The sequence below is a fragment of the Balaenoptera borealis genome, assembly GCF_965194805.1.
Source record: "Balaenoptera borealis genome assembly, chromosome: 4".
NCBI classification, from domain to species: domain Eukaryota; kingdom Metazoa; phylum Chordata; class Mammalia; order Artiodactyla; family Balaenopteridae; genus Balaenoptera; species Balaenoptera borealis.
In genome coordinates, this window is record NC_138861.1 from 125,735,997 (window position 1) to 125,750,826 (window position 14,830).

Here is a 14,830-nt window from a genome sequence, read left to right on the forward strand (position 1 = left end):
TTTCATCCATTTGTATGTTGACAGTAGTCTTTTCATCATCAAAGCTTTTATATCTTGTTTTCTATTTTGATTTTATTCTATACAACTATAATTCCTATTCAAATCTCTTCATATTTCTCTTAGAAATTTTTTCCAATTCCTCCCATTATTTTAAAGTTAAATGTTCACTTGGTTTTAATCCTAGCCTCACTTCTCCATCTACATGTTCTGCTTAGAGGATGTCATACAATGCTCTGGTCTTAAATGCCATCTATATAACAGTAACTTGCAGATTTATAGATATCAATACAATCTCCACTTCTCCCTTGAACAACAGAACCATATATACTATATGGTTATATATATTTCCATTAGTTTGTCAAACTGGCCTCTGAATGTAAGATGCCCAAATAGAATTATTGTCTGGCCTCACTCTCCTCAAGATATGTCTTCCCCTCAATCTTCCCCATGTTTGTAAGTAGCAACAGCACTACTCTCCCTCAGTTGCTCACTCTGAAAACCTAAGAGCTTGATTCCACTCATTCCTTCAGCCCCACACTTAATCCTTCAAAGAGCTTTTGGACTCAACCTTAGAATAAATGCCCAATGTGTTGTCCTCCTTCCATCTTAACTATAATCATTATTGTACAAGACTCTTAGTTTTTATTTGAATTACTGTTAATAGCCTGCTAACTCAATTCCCTGCTACATTCTGTCCTCTCTATAATATATACTTCTTACAGAACATAGAGGGTTTTTCTTTTAAATGTTAGATAATTTTCCTCATCTGTTAAAACTCTCCAGGTTTGGTTTTATGCTTTTCTACATTTGAAGACTATTTTAGAGTCTAAACCTACATGATCTTCTAACTACCTATATTTCAGATTGTACCTCTGTGATACTGTAATTTATAATAAATATATACTTGGTCTTCCCAGTTTCTGGCAGAACTCCTAAAACCATTGGAATTTCCTAAGTAATGAGAGTGACAAAGGTATCTTTTGTTGTGTGAATGAGCTGACTCTTTGAAAACACCTAAGGACAGGGGCTGGTTGCCATGAAGCCAACCAAGAATAGAGGGTTGGCACATTTAAGTCCGACCCCTTAATTTCTGGGGAGCAAAGAGAGAGGAAGTTGAATCAATCACCAGTGAACAATGATTTAATCAACCATGCCTATGTAATAAAACCTTCATAAAAAGGAGGGAGTTCAGAGATCTTCCAGGTTGGTGAACAGAACCTTTCCATATGCCATTATCCGTGCCCAAACTCCATGAGCACTGAAGCTCTTTGTTCGAGAAGTCGCCCTATGTATTTCTGCATCTTTTATATCCTTTGTAATAAACCAGTTATCTACTGAGTAAATTGGTATCCTGAGTCTTGTGAACTGCTCTAGCAAATTAATCAAACCCAAGGAGGGCGTCTTGGAGACTTCCAGTTTTTATAGCCAGTTGGTCAGAAGCACATGTAGCAACCTAGGCTTCTGACTGGCATCTCAAGCAGAGGGCAGTCTTGTGGGACTAAGGCCTTAAACCTGTGGAATCTGATGTTATCTCTGAGTAAATGGTGTGAGAACTGAGTTGACCTGTAGGACACCCAGCTTGTGTTGGAGAACTGCTTGCTTGGTATGGGGCACCTCCCTGCCCCCCTCCCCACCCACACATCAAAATTGGGTGCAGAACCCTTAGTCTCAAATCCCTTTCTCCTCTAGTTCAGTGATCTAATTTTGACAGCTTCCCCCCCGTCCCTTGGAAAATCCACTATGCTGGTTATAACCTTAAAGCCTTTGCACTCTAAGTCACCACATCTGCAAATGGCTATAATTTTCCTCATAATTTTAAATGTTAGATAATATATTATCTAACATTTAGAATTATGCACATTTGTATGTTACAAAGGATATTACAAAGGTTTCAGTTTAGCGAGGTATACTTCACCAACTTTTCTAAATTACCTTCATATCCCAGCTACTTTCTGCACATCATCGGTTTTGTTGTTGTCGGTGGTGGTGGTTTGTTTGTTTTACTTCATAGTAGCACTTACTGAATTTTATTTATTTGTTTATTTACATTTTGTGTCCCTTCTCTTCCTTCTGGATAGAGACTTTATATGTCTTGTTCACTGCTTTCATGTCCCCAAAACTATGAATAATGCTGAACTTACAATACTAACTTGATACAAGTATGAACAAATGAATACAGGGATTCATTAAACATATTACATTACAAAAACTGATGCAATAAAAAAGTCATAGATTACCAACTGAAAGTTTTCCAATATTTTTTGGACAAAGCTCTATGTTTATTAGCATTTGAAACCTAGTTTTAAAGGAATATTTTTCTTCATTTATAAGTCCTTACACCTATTTTGTTGACCAACATGAATGACTAAAACACATTATAATGTGTCATTAAGAAAGTGTTGAGAACTGTGCACATTAACTCTGCTCACTTGAATTTTAGCTCTTTCTTTTATTTTTGAGTCTTTATCTTTCATTTGCCAAAGGGCAGATTGAATTACATATGGTTCTAATGTAAAGCAAATATATCTAAATTAGCCCTGCATTTTAAATTATTTACATTAATAAATTAGGTGAATTGGAATGTAGGTAATACTCTATTTATAGAAAAAATTGTAAGCATTTAATACGAAAAACCTTATAATAAAAACAAACTTTTATTGAATGTGTATGGTAAATCAAGTATGCCTTTAAGTGATTTAACATATGTTAATTAACATCAACATATATTAACTGTCAGTCCCTTTGAACTTCTATAACAAAATACCATAGACTAGGTGGCTAATGAACGAAACAAATTTATTCCTCACAGTTCTGGGAGGCTGGGAAGTTCAAGATCAAAGCACTGGCAGATTCTGTGTCTAAGGAGAGTCCACTTCCTCATGGATGGTACCTTCTAGCTGTAACCTCACATGGTGGAAGGAGCAGGGCAGCTCTCAGGGTCCCTTTTATTAAGAACATTACTCTCATTCATGAGGGCTCTGTCTCCATGACCTAATTGCCTCCTAAAGGACCTACCTCCTAATTCCATCACATTGGGAGTTAGGTTTTAACATATGAGTTTTGATGGACAAACATTCAGATCATAGCATTACTAATGTATTAAACATATATTAACTAATACTTACATGTATGATTTTAGATATGAACTAATGTTCACAAGAAATCTATAACTAATGTTACTCATTAATCTCTCTCTTACAGATAATGAAACTACGGCATAGAACAGTCAGATAATTCTCCCACAATTACAAAACCTGTAAATGGAGAATTAGGATCAAATTCAGACATTCTGAAACAAGAGCCCATAGACTTCACTTCTAAGCCGTCAGATACATAAAGACAGAATCAATTTTGTACTTGTTGATTTGTAATGCTGAACTTTTATCTTACCATCCTATGTTACTAAGATACATATTTTTTCAATTGCCAAGTATTTCATCAAATTTCTTCTTTTCCATTATCTACTACTCAGAATCTCTACCATAACTCTAGGAACATTTCTGATGCAATACAGATTCCTAAATAAACTACATTTGAAATATAAAAATGTTGCAAATGTTTTCTCATCTGTATATTTATTGACAAAGTCTAAGAAGAACAGAATGTGATATTACATTTCTAAAGTAATTTCCGATAACCAATGTAATGTTTGCCAAATTGAAATTTTATTAAATATAAATTTAAAAAGCTAGGTAAAAGTAATCTATTCCCTCTAATATTATTCTTTGAATTCACCATTTTGCACAGTGAATTTCTGCATCACAACCATACCTTGGTGTACTTGGAGTTTCAATCTTCACAAAAATTATATTAGGAAGTAGAGGAGTTGTCAGCAGCAATCCATCAGAGATATCAGGAAAAGCGACTTTAGTATTTAAAATAATTATACTTAGATGCTCAGATCATGAGCCTCAAGGAAAATTTTGGTATGCTTTTTTTTCTTATTTATAATTTATTAAATGTGATTTATCTTCATCCATTTAGAGAATTCCTGCTGCTAGCTTTATGGTAGTATTTTGCATAGATTTTGCTATAGGTGACATTCATTTTTGTTACATACTTTATTCATGATTAATATGCAGATGTTTCTCAAAGCAAATTACCATATATATTTGAGAAAATGCAACATGTTATTTTTGAAAGTTAAAATAAGATACATATTTAAAAGAGGCAGAGTAGTATCTTCAGAGAGAGCTTTAAGACCCATCATTGTTTAATATATTTGTTGTACTTCTTGTTGTTCAGTTAACTTCACAGGCTGTAACACTGGCCTTGGTATCTACTAGTCTTAGTACAGCATATAGCTAACAAAAGCTCTGCTTTGTGAACAGATGTAGGATTCACAGCAGATACTTCACTGTTCTGGACTAAAATTGGACACCCTCTCCAATTCACATTATCAATACTGTCTTAAATATATTTACGGTTGATTTTAATAAGGACAATAATCAAAATTAATGTTAGAGTCTGGATGTTATGGCAAGTTGTATTTTACAAGCTTTTTTTTAAAAAAAATTGTATCTTTTTTTTTCCTAGTTTCACTTTGTCACAATTACTATATATCTTAATCTCAAACTTTCCCCACTATAACAAATACACTTGGCTCCCAGCAAAGACAATCTTCTAAAGCTGATATCGTATTGAGTATTTTTTTTCCCTTTTTTATTTTAATGTTAATTTTCTAACATAAATTAATGTTTCATATCTCTATCATTATAATTAACTACTTTATTATAGGTGAGATTAATTCCTTCTATTTCATACCTACATTATGAATATTTTAATTGCAAGTAAATACAACTATATGATTCTCTTAACTTTCTAACGAGCACCAATAATATTATTTACTTCCTTGATAATATCTTTTTACTTAAATCTTGAGAGGTAAAATTTAAAGACACTTTGTTGTAAATTCTGAGAACAGTTTACTACATTAACTTTTTGGAACTTAATTTAACTTGTTTTACTGTAAAACACAAGTTTGTTTTTTGGGAAGCTATGATTTAAACTTAATTAAAAATTAAAATAATATGAGTATCTTTCTTTCCAATATTTCCTTACAAAAGTGCCGAAGTTTATATCCAGCATAGCCGAAGATGAATGAGTCCTGGGATGAAAAAAACCTGTTTCCTTCAATATTTTCAATGGGCAATAGCAGACTAAAATTTCAATAGGTCCTAAAAACTCTTTAAATCATCCTTTTCCAAACCTTTTAAATTACAGTGCTTCTGTACTCCCTTCTCTCGTCCTGATTTTTTTCTTCTCTCTTCTCCTCCTTCCCTTCCCCTCCTCTTCCCTCTCTTCTCTCTTCTCATCCATTCCCTTCCTGTCTTCTTTTCTCTACAATTTAAAGCCAGTAAGCTGAGCACACAACAGTTTATAGGTAACATGAAATCTGGAATCAGACTTATTGAGGTAAAATTCTTGCTCAGTGCCGCGGCACTGTTGGCTTTTCTACTTTGTTAACAGGAGTAGAAATTTCATGATTGTCTTTTACGATGTTTGCATTCAAAACCATTTCAACAATGTTGTATTAGCTTTTATATGTTCTGAAAATATCCACTACAGGAGGGAAATGTTTTGTTACTATTAGTAGACAGAAAAGGGCAAGATAAATAGTTTTGATGACAAATCTGTAAGCAGTTTTACCTTCATTTTCTTACTTAGTCCTTAAAATAGAGCATTGAAATCAAAATGTCCATTATATAGTAAGGAAGGGAACTAAAGTCATCGGAAGCCAGTACCTATGGTATACTCTGGTTCTTTATGGTATTCCAAGATAGAATTAACATATGCTACTCAATATACTCATTTGCAACTATCCTTGATTTCAGAAAAGACTGAAAAGAATATGCTTGTATCTACTTTCTAAGACTGTTTTTTGTCCTACAGTTTACTTAATCCAAGGTAATTCATCAGTAGAAAGTTAAATGGCATTCATATTTTTGGATTTTAGGGCAAAAATATTATATGAGATATATGCATTCTAAATATGTGAGAGGTAACTTATTTACGTTATAATTAGCTATTCTCCCTTAACAAGGTGACTTGACATTGTCAAGTATTGATGCTGTCATTAAAACACCAGTGAAGTTGTGTTCGTTATTGCTCATTAGGAAGTCTTTTAATATAGCTGAAGTCCATTGACACTAATTACTATCCTAATAGAATATGCCTATATACATACTGATTGTTTGAAATACACTTTGCTTTTGGTGAGAAGAGAAATGCCCTGACAGGGATGCTGCCTTGGCTCTTCATGTTTTCTTTAAACAGCAAGGAGAAGGAGGATGAAAAGCAGGAGGAGGAGGAGGAGAAGAAGTGGGTGGGAGGAGGCAGAATGAGAGGAAAAAGAAAGGAGGAGGAAGGCAGGAAGGAAGGAAAGAAAGAGATATGTGGCTCTGTATATTATAAATCTCTTAGAGCAGTAGAGTGACTGAGCTGGTGCTGTGGTGAATGTAAAATGTAAACTTCCATTAAATCATTTTATAAACCTATGAAGGCATATTTTAGTTCTCATGCATGCTTGTACTTAATATATCCACTGTTCCTGGAGCCATTTGCATCTTTCTGACTCTGTTTATTTTGGCTAACAAAAATTCTGCCCTCACCACATAAGGAAAGAATATAAATAAAGCAAGAAAATAAAAAGAAGTGAAGGAAGGTAATTGGATAAAAGGAGAATATTCATTGGTATATACATGCTCTGCTAGATTCTAGTCTCAAGCCCACCAACAGCTTTCACATTATTTAAATTATTACACTTTCTGTAGCTACGGTTCCAACATATATAAAGTGAAATAACTGGGCTACGTAAAATCATAGGTGATTTTCAGTTGTACAATTATATTACTTTCTTTGACAGTCATTTATGATGACTTCAATATGAAAGGTCAGTTTAATGTATCGCCACAGAGGAGTGAAACTTGTTATGTTCCCGTCATACTACATGGCCATCTTACTTTAACTATTAACCCTATTGAGGATAAAACAGTTCTTATTTTATTGATTAGAAAGTAAAGTTTAAGAGAAGTTAAATATTTCTTTTTCCTTGGCAATTGGACCAAAGATAAGGAGAATGCACTGCTTTTTGAAAAGTCTCAGTAACTTAATATTTTTCCTAAGGAATTAAAGAAAACTTCAGATTAGAGAAGGCAGAAGTAGCCTACTAAAGATAGAATTCAGTAGTAAACAGATTTTATCCACCAAGGTTTTTTGGCCCTTCATTCACTTTCAAGTTCAGAATTTTTCACGATGCAAATAAAATGATATTCTTAATATGAGGTCATTTTGGGATTTGAATCCAGGTGTCTGACTCTAAATACCATGCTCTCTCCACTGTAAGAACAGTTTTCAAACTCTGTTAAATATTCTAATAACATCTGGTTCTATTCCATTTTTAACAGATAAACTATTTGTATAACCAAAAAATTATATAACACTGGCCTATCAAATGTTAAGACCAACAGTGAGCCAAATTATTTTTGTGTAAAACTTGTATACATTCTTTCTGCCATCTTGGTATATATACACATTTGTGTGTCATTCTAGGTTGTTGTACTCTTGTCCTGTTGATTTTTTCAAAATTTAGTCTCAGATTCCAAGGCCAAAGAGCTTCTTATGGAAATAAAAAGTATTCTGTGAAGGAAGAAAGCAATTACTATAAAAGTATTTCTCCATGTTAAGGTTTTATCTAGCAACAATTTGGGGACATCTGCAATATTAAAACTATTATAGAATAAAGTCAGAAAATGGAGATTAAAGTAGGTATGGGAAACCATGTGTCTATGAGTAGAAACAGTATAGCAATGAATGAAACTTTGGACAACATTAATATTAAACCTGGAAAAAAGTTTGAATATCTCACAGATAACACCCAGGAAATCCTTATAAAATGCAGAATCCCTAGAAAGTAAGCCAATTTAAAAATATTCTCTTTTGGTTTTTCTAATCTTATTATATTTAATCCATCAAATTAAGTAGTTATATTTATATTCATAAAAGGCAAATATGTTGCCTATTGAGTCAGGCCCCATCCAAGGTAATAAAATTAAAACTGCAAAAAAAATAATGTATATATTGATTTCACAGACCATACATTCTAGTGATAAGAACAAGGGCAATTAATTAAGACAGACAAAATGCTATATTTTTTTGAGAAGAATGGCATGAATTATTGAATTATAAAGGAAAGGAGAACCACTTTATCAAAATGACCTATGGAAAGAGCATTTCAAATATAGACCATGGAGTAGAAAGGAAATGAGTCTTTTCTAAAGATGAGATCATATTAGGTGGGGGAGAAAATGGTATTACATGAGGTCAATGGCAGGCAGAGTCCAGGTCATGTGGGACATTTAGGCCACAACTAGGTGTTTGGATAGTGTTCATAAACATTTTAGAAAGGCTCACGTTGGGTCACGGCAAAATATGCTTCCTTCGAACTCTTTATTTTTTAGGATAGAGAGTGATTCAAAGAATTGAATTTTAGGCACATAACCTCTGAATTAGTAAAGAAAGTTCAAACTTTCTGAAATATTTTCCCATATCTTGTTTTTGTAATTGTTATTTATTTGCTAGTTTTTGGATCAGATCCAGTTCTAACTGCTCTTTCTCTTCAAATACTTTACATTAGAAGTCAAGCATTATCTCACATTTACCTGTTTATTCCTAATATTCAAAGGAAGGTGTGAAATTTTCTAAATATGATATCAATACATAGATGTATATTTCTTAGAGAGACCAAATTTGTACAATTCAGCAATAAAATTATTCTTTAACCAGGAACCCAAGTTTATAAAGATCAACTTCTGATCTACTGTATTTTCTTTATTCTCGTTTACTTGACTTGTAATTGTAAAAGCTGCCAGTAAGATTTTCTCTCTCTTGCTAATGAAAAATAATAATCCCAAGAAAATTTTAGCCTTTGCCATACTTTTTTTCTGCTCTCAGGGCGAGAAAACCAAGAGATTTAAATGAAAAGCATGGGTGTGTGTGTGTGTTTGTGTGTGTATGTGTGTGTGTGTGTGTGTGTGTGTGTTCATGCAGAAATATATCATAGAAGGATAAAAAATGAGATCAGTCTTATAGGTATCAATCAACTTAATCTACATTTACCGAGCAGGAACTCTGTATGATTTCCAGGCCAGTTATTATGGGCCATATAAAGATGTCCATGTGTTTACAATGGGTTTGCAAATAGGAGGGATAAACAGTAAAATTTACTGAACTATATCAGATGCTAAATCATGAGTAACATGAGTTGTTTAGTAATATAAAATATACAATTTATCTTATTTATTTAATTTAGTTTGCTTTCAATATTCTCAGATTCAAACAATTTGATGCCTCTAGAAATGTTATGTGACTTTATAGTAATCATTTTTGGTATTAATTTAGCCTTCAAGTAATGTGCTTGTTTCCCCTACCTTTTTCCCTTCTAGCATTTTTTCTAATGCATTTCCATTTAAATTTTATGCTATCTGCATTTTAAGATTCTCCTATCTTTTTTTGGAATATGTTTAAAAATCTATATAAACAAATTTTCAGACTTAATTGATAGAAATCAATTCAATTATCACATGTATTAATTACAGGACTGACATAGTTTAATTATATTTCATTGGTAAATAAATATCTAAATTAGAAAATTTTGTCATCCTTTGAAGGCAGAAAAATTGCAGTAATAACTTACACAGTACCAAACTAAAAAACTGAAGTCTATAGAGCATTAAATACACCCAATGCCTTATGGCTGTAAGCACTAGTTCTACCTATCAAGTAACGATGTCACTGGCCAAAAGTCCCAGTCAGTGTCTTCAAGGATTTAGTGTTGCTAAAGGCTACTTACAACAGTGAATTGTTTTCCACTATAATTAATTCAGCTACACTGAAAATACATAAAGGCAGGCGGAAGGCACATTTCTAATTCATGTATGATAAACATCATATTATAAAAGAATAAGTATAGTATGCACTATTAGTTTTCACATGAAATATTACTTATATCTGTGTTGCAATTAATGATTAAATCTATAAATAAAAACTGGTGTTCATGTGTATGTGTCATGGAAATTATTTTTGCTAATAATTTTTCATTAAATGATATATTAATTTTTATTATGCAAAATAAGCTTTGCTCCAAAAATAATTCTGGTATCTCAAGAACTTATATAGACAACTGGGATTTAAAGTTATTTGCAAGAACTTAGAGTGATGAAATAGAGAATATAAAAGCCAAGAAAGATGTTCCCAGGAGGGAAGTTCACTCACAACTCTCAAGGGATCACAATGACCTCAGAGGCCTATAGGTAATATAAATGTGTGAAGCATCTGAGTATGAGAAATAGATAGTTGTTTTACCAATGAACTAGACAGCACATCGGTCCCTTAAAGTATTCACATTTATTAAAAAGAATGAAAGCTAAACAAAAACATCCTGCTGGCCAAGTAAAATAAGTCAGCTGGCCATATTCAGACCAGGAACCAACAGTATGCAACAAAATCACAACATCAATCCTATATTTATGTCCATTTATGGACAAATATGCACATAAAATGATAATTATTGATAAGCCATCAAATTAAATAAAATATAAATACCTGTTATGGAGAGGGTATTTTAATTAACAAATGAGTGATACTCAATACTAACTCTGTAAGCAAATATACATTGTTGAAATTCATATGAACACGTTATTTTATATAAATTCAATATTTTCCTGTGTTTAAGTACACATTACAACACACTTGTCTTCCTAAGTATATCTATACTTTGATTTTTTTTCTAATGCATTTCCATTTAACTTTTCTTCCATCTGCAATTTAAGATTCTCCTATCGTTTTTCAGAATATGTTTAAAAATATATACAAACACATTTTCAGACTTAATTCATAGAAATCAATTCAATTATCACATGTATTAATAATTCAAGCCCGGTCAGTAAGAAAGAACCTTCTTAGGAGTTAGTTGCTAATGTATAAAATTTAATTAATTAAACACAGATGTTATTATAAATTAGACATGATTACACAGAGGATAAGTAAATTGTAAATAACATCAAAAACTATAAAATTGTATTCTCAAAGAAATGACTGATTATTACATTTATCAAAAATTACTCTGAGGGTATGAAAAGGAGGAAGCATGGAACAAACAATAAGCAAGCAACAAACAAACATATACATTAAAAAAAATGTAGAGGCTTAGAAATTAAACTCGAGCAGCAAATATAGAGAGAATTACCCCAGAAAGAAGCAGAGAATGGACCTCCCAGAGTAACTTAACCATAAAGAAAAAGTAATATTTCTAGATTATCTGGGGTTTTTACATTGCACTGAGAAGACATTTTTATTGTTGACAAAGAGCTTAAACTTGGATTAATATTTAGTACATAGAAAAGTAAACAAATGAAAAATAAAGACAAAGTATTTCTAGGTATAACAATATATGCAGTATGAATTATGCTAACCAAATATTATAACTAAAGTGTGACAATAGAGGAAAGTGATAAGTGTGTGCTAGGAAAAGGTATAGGAGAAGGGAATATGAAAGCTGTATCCTAAATTTTGATAGAAGCAGTTGATATCAGAATCTTAAAAAGAAATTTTTATATAAGCCAATTATATGTAACATGGAGATAAATATAAGGAAAAAACCTTCTAAAATATTTGAAAGCAGTTGTTTCTGAGAAATAGGAATCAGAGTTGGAGGATAAAAGAAAGGAACTGATTTTTCTTTTATTATAAATATTTAGATTATATTGCATTTTATAATTTTATACATATATGTGTATAGATGTTTGACTAAGTAAAACATAAATTAAAAACAGAGCCCCGTTTTCAGGTCCAACAGGCAAAGGACTTGGAGTTGCTGCCAACATCCTTACAACAAGAAAAACTGCTGAACAAACTGAAAACAAAAACTCATGTTAGATCCACCAGAGACTCAAAGTCACAGGAAAAACTGCCCAGAGTGGTATGGTCTCCTTAACAATAGCCTTCCCTCAAGGGACACTATTTTATCAAAGCCTAATAACTTCCGTATTTCGAGAACCTAATGGTACCTTGGAGGAAGGAAAATACCCAACTCCACTGTCCTCTAAACTTCTGGTCTTACCTGAGTGGGGGAACTGAACAGCCCTTGCGAAGGTCACAGACCTGGGACACCAGCTCATTAGAAGACTGAGATCTAATTATCGGACTATAAGAATGTTTCTCCTTGTACTATACCATACTAACACATCAATAGACCTTCTATACGATCACAGGAGATTACAGCTGAATGAACTGCAAGTCTGGCACCTTATTTATGAAGAAATATCTATGGAAACCCAAAGACAACAGAGGAGGGAAAAACAAAGGAACTAGAGAATATTTTAGGCTTTGACACCACAGCTACAGCAAACAGTAAACACAGGTATACTTCTAACCAGATAAAGATAAAATCTTATACTAAAGGCCCATTTATCTCAATTTTAATGCAATGTATTATGTGCAGCTTTAAACAAAAATTATAAAGCATGTGAAAATGTGGAACAAAGTGTGAAGACACAAAGCAACCTTCAGAACCAGACTCATATAGTGTAGAGATATTGAAATTATTAGACTGCAGTTTGAAACCAACTATGATTCATATTTTCAGGAGTCTAGTAGAAAAAATGGATAACATACAAGAGTAAATGGGTAATATAAGCAGAGTGATGGAAATTCTAAGGAAGAAACAAAAGGAAATGTTGGAAATAGAAAACACTGCAAAATAAAAAAAGAATGCCTTTGATAGTATCATCAGAATAGAGAGTGTAAAAAGGTCAGTGATTGCCTGGGAGTAGGTTGAGTTCAGGGGATATTTAGGGCAATGAATCTATTCTCTTCAGCACTGTGATGGTGAATACATGTCATTATATATTTGTCAAAACTGTACAACCCAAAGACTGAACTCTAATGTAAACTATGGATTTAGCTAACAATAATGTACCAGTACGGTTCATAAATTATAATAAATGCACTGAACTAATGGAAAATGTTAATAATAGGGGAAACTGTATGTGGGTTGGTGGGGAAGAGGACGTATGGCGATTCGCTGTGCTTTCTGTTCAATGTTTATGGAAACCTCCTAAAAAGTCTCTAGAAAATAATCTATTACCTTAAAAAAAACTTTTTATATACACCATGCCAGCTGATATTTAAAACAAACCCATGATGATAATCTAGAATAGGAATTATTAATGTTACCCAAATAATTATCCAGGCTACCAGATGAAATATTATAAAGGCTCTTCAAAATCAGGCGTAGTACTGAGACTCAAAGTGGGTAAGAATATATTAAGTATATTTTAGTGTTTAGTAACATGGAAGTGGCGATTTTGAGAAAATTAAATAGATGAGATGAAAAGATATTATTAGAAAGACTATCTAGCTTTAAGTTAGAATATTCTAGAAGTGAGCTAATGAAGTCAGAATTGTTAGAATGGGTAAGGAGAAAAATAATGGACCATGTAATAAATTGTTACATTGTATCACTTATCTTAAATTTTATAGTAAATGTAATTTACCTTATATCAGAAATTTAGTACATATAGTGGACAATGGAAGAGAAATTTTTAGAATTAGAATTTGGTCTGATTGGCAGGATTGAGAGAAGCAAGTGTTAGTTTGAGAAGAGAAAGTAGTTTTTTTAGGGATTGTGATAAATGGATTTAGACACATCTGAAATCTTAAACATCAAAGTAGAAATATACTGCGTAGGAAGATATTTCTGCGATCAATTTTAAGGAAAAAGTGGTGAGCAGAACACTGAGAATAAATAACTTAGAGGTGGTATGAAAAACTACAAGAGCTACTCACGAAAGAGAATTCAAAAACAATTGTGAGCTAAGGTCTGGGATCTGAAGCATTTATTGGCAGGGCTAAAAAGAAGCAGTAATGAAAAAAAGAAGGAAATATTACACCAAGATACAAGGTGGGGAGTAATAAGGTGATCAAGATGACAATGCAGTACACTTTAAGCCTTTACAATGAAGGCAGAGAATAGTATTAAAGTAAATGACAGAGGAGTGAATAAAGAAGTGTGGTACGTATATATCTATAATGGAATCAAAAAGAATGAAATAATGCCATTTGCAGCAACATGGATGGACCTACAGAATATCATGCTGAGTGAAGTAAGTCAGACAGAGAATGACAAATAGCATATGATATCGCTTGTATGTGGAATCTAAAAAACAAACAAAAAATGGTACAAATAAACGTATTTACAAAACAGAAATAGAGTCACAGATGTTGAAAACAAACTAATGGTTACCGGGGGGAAGGTGGGAGGGATAAATTGGGAGATTGGGACTGACATATATACACTAATATATATAAAATATCAATAGATAACTAACAAGGACCTACTGTATAGCACAGGGAACTCTACTCAATACTCTGTAATGACCTATATGGGAAAAGAATCTAAAAAAGAGTGGATATATGTATACGTATAACTGATTCACTTTGCTGTACACCTGAAACTAACACATTGTAAATCAACTATACTCCAATAAAAATTAAAAAAAAAAAAGAAAAAGCAAAAAAAAGAAATATCTAGATTAGATGTGTTAAATTTATCTTCTGCTCCCATCTCCCTCAGGCTCTCCCCTTTTTATTAAACTCTGCTTTCTCAGTATGCTTAATGTTTACCTAAAGGAGTGTTTCTTGGCAAAATGTAATCTGCATTTTTAATGGAGTCCCAAGTAATGTTGAAGCTGCTGGTTCCAACTACACTTTTAATTTCAAGGTTCTAGAGGATCAGCTGTCACCAGTTTAAATCTCCCCTCTGTGATTTCCC

The 14,830-nt window shown here is 32.5% G+C and overlaps 1 protein-coding gene across 3 annotated transcripts in view; it reads right to left on the bottom strand.

Moving 5' to 3' along the window:
• LOC309627547 (bifunctional heparan sulfate N-deacetylase/N-sulfotransferase 4) overlaps positions 1–14,830 on the bottom strand; it is an 865,109-nt gene that overhangs the window by 729,685 nt on the left and 120,594 nt on the right. The gene's annotated exons all lie outside the window — the stretch shown is intronic.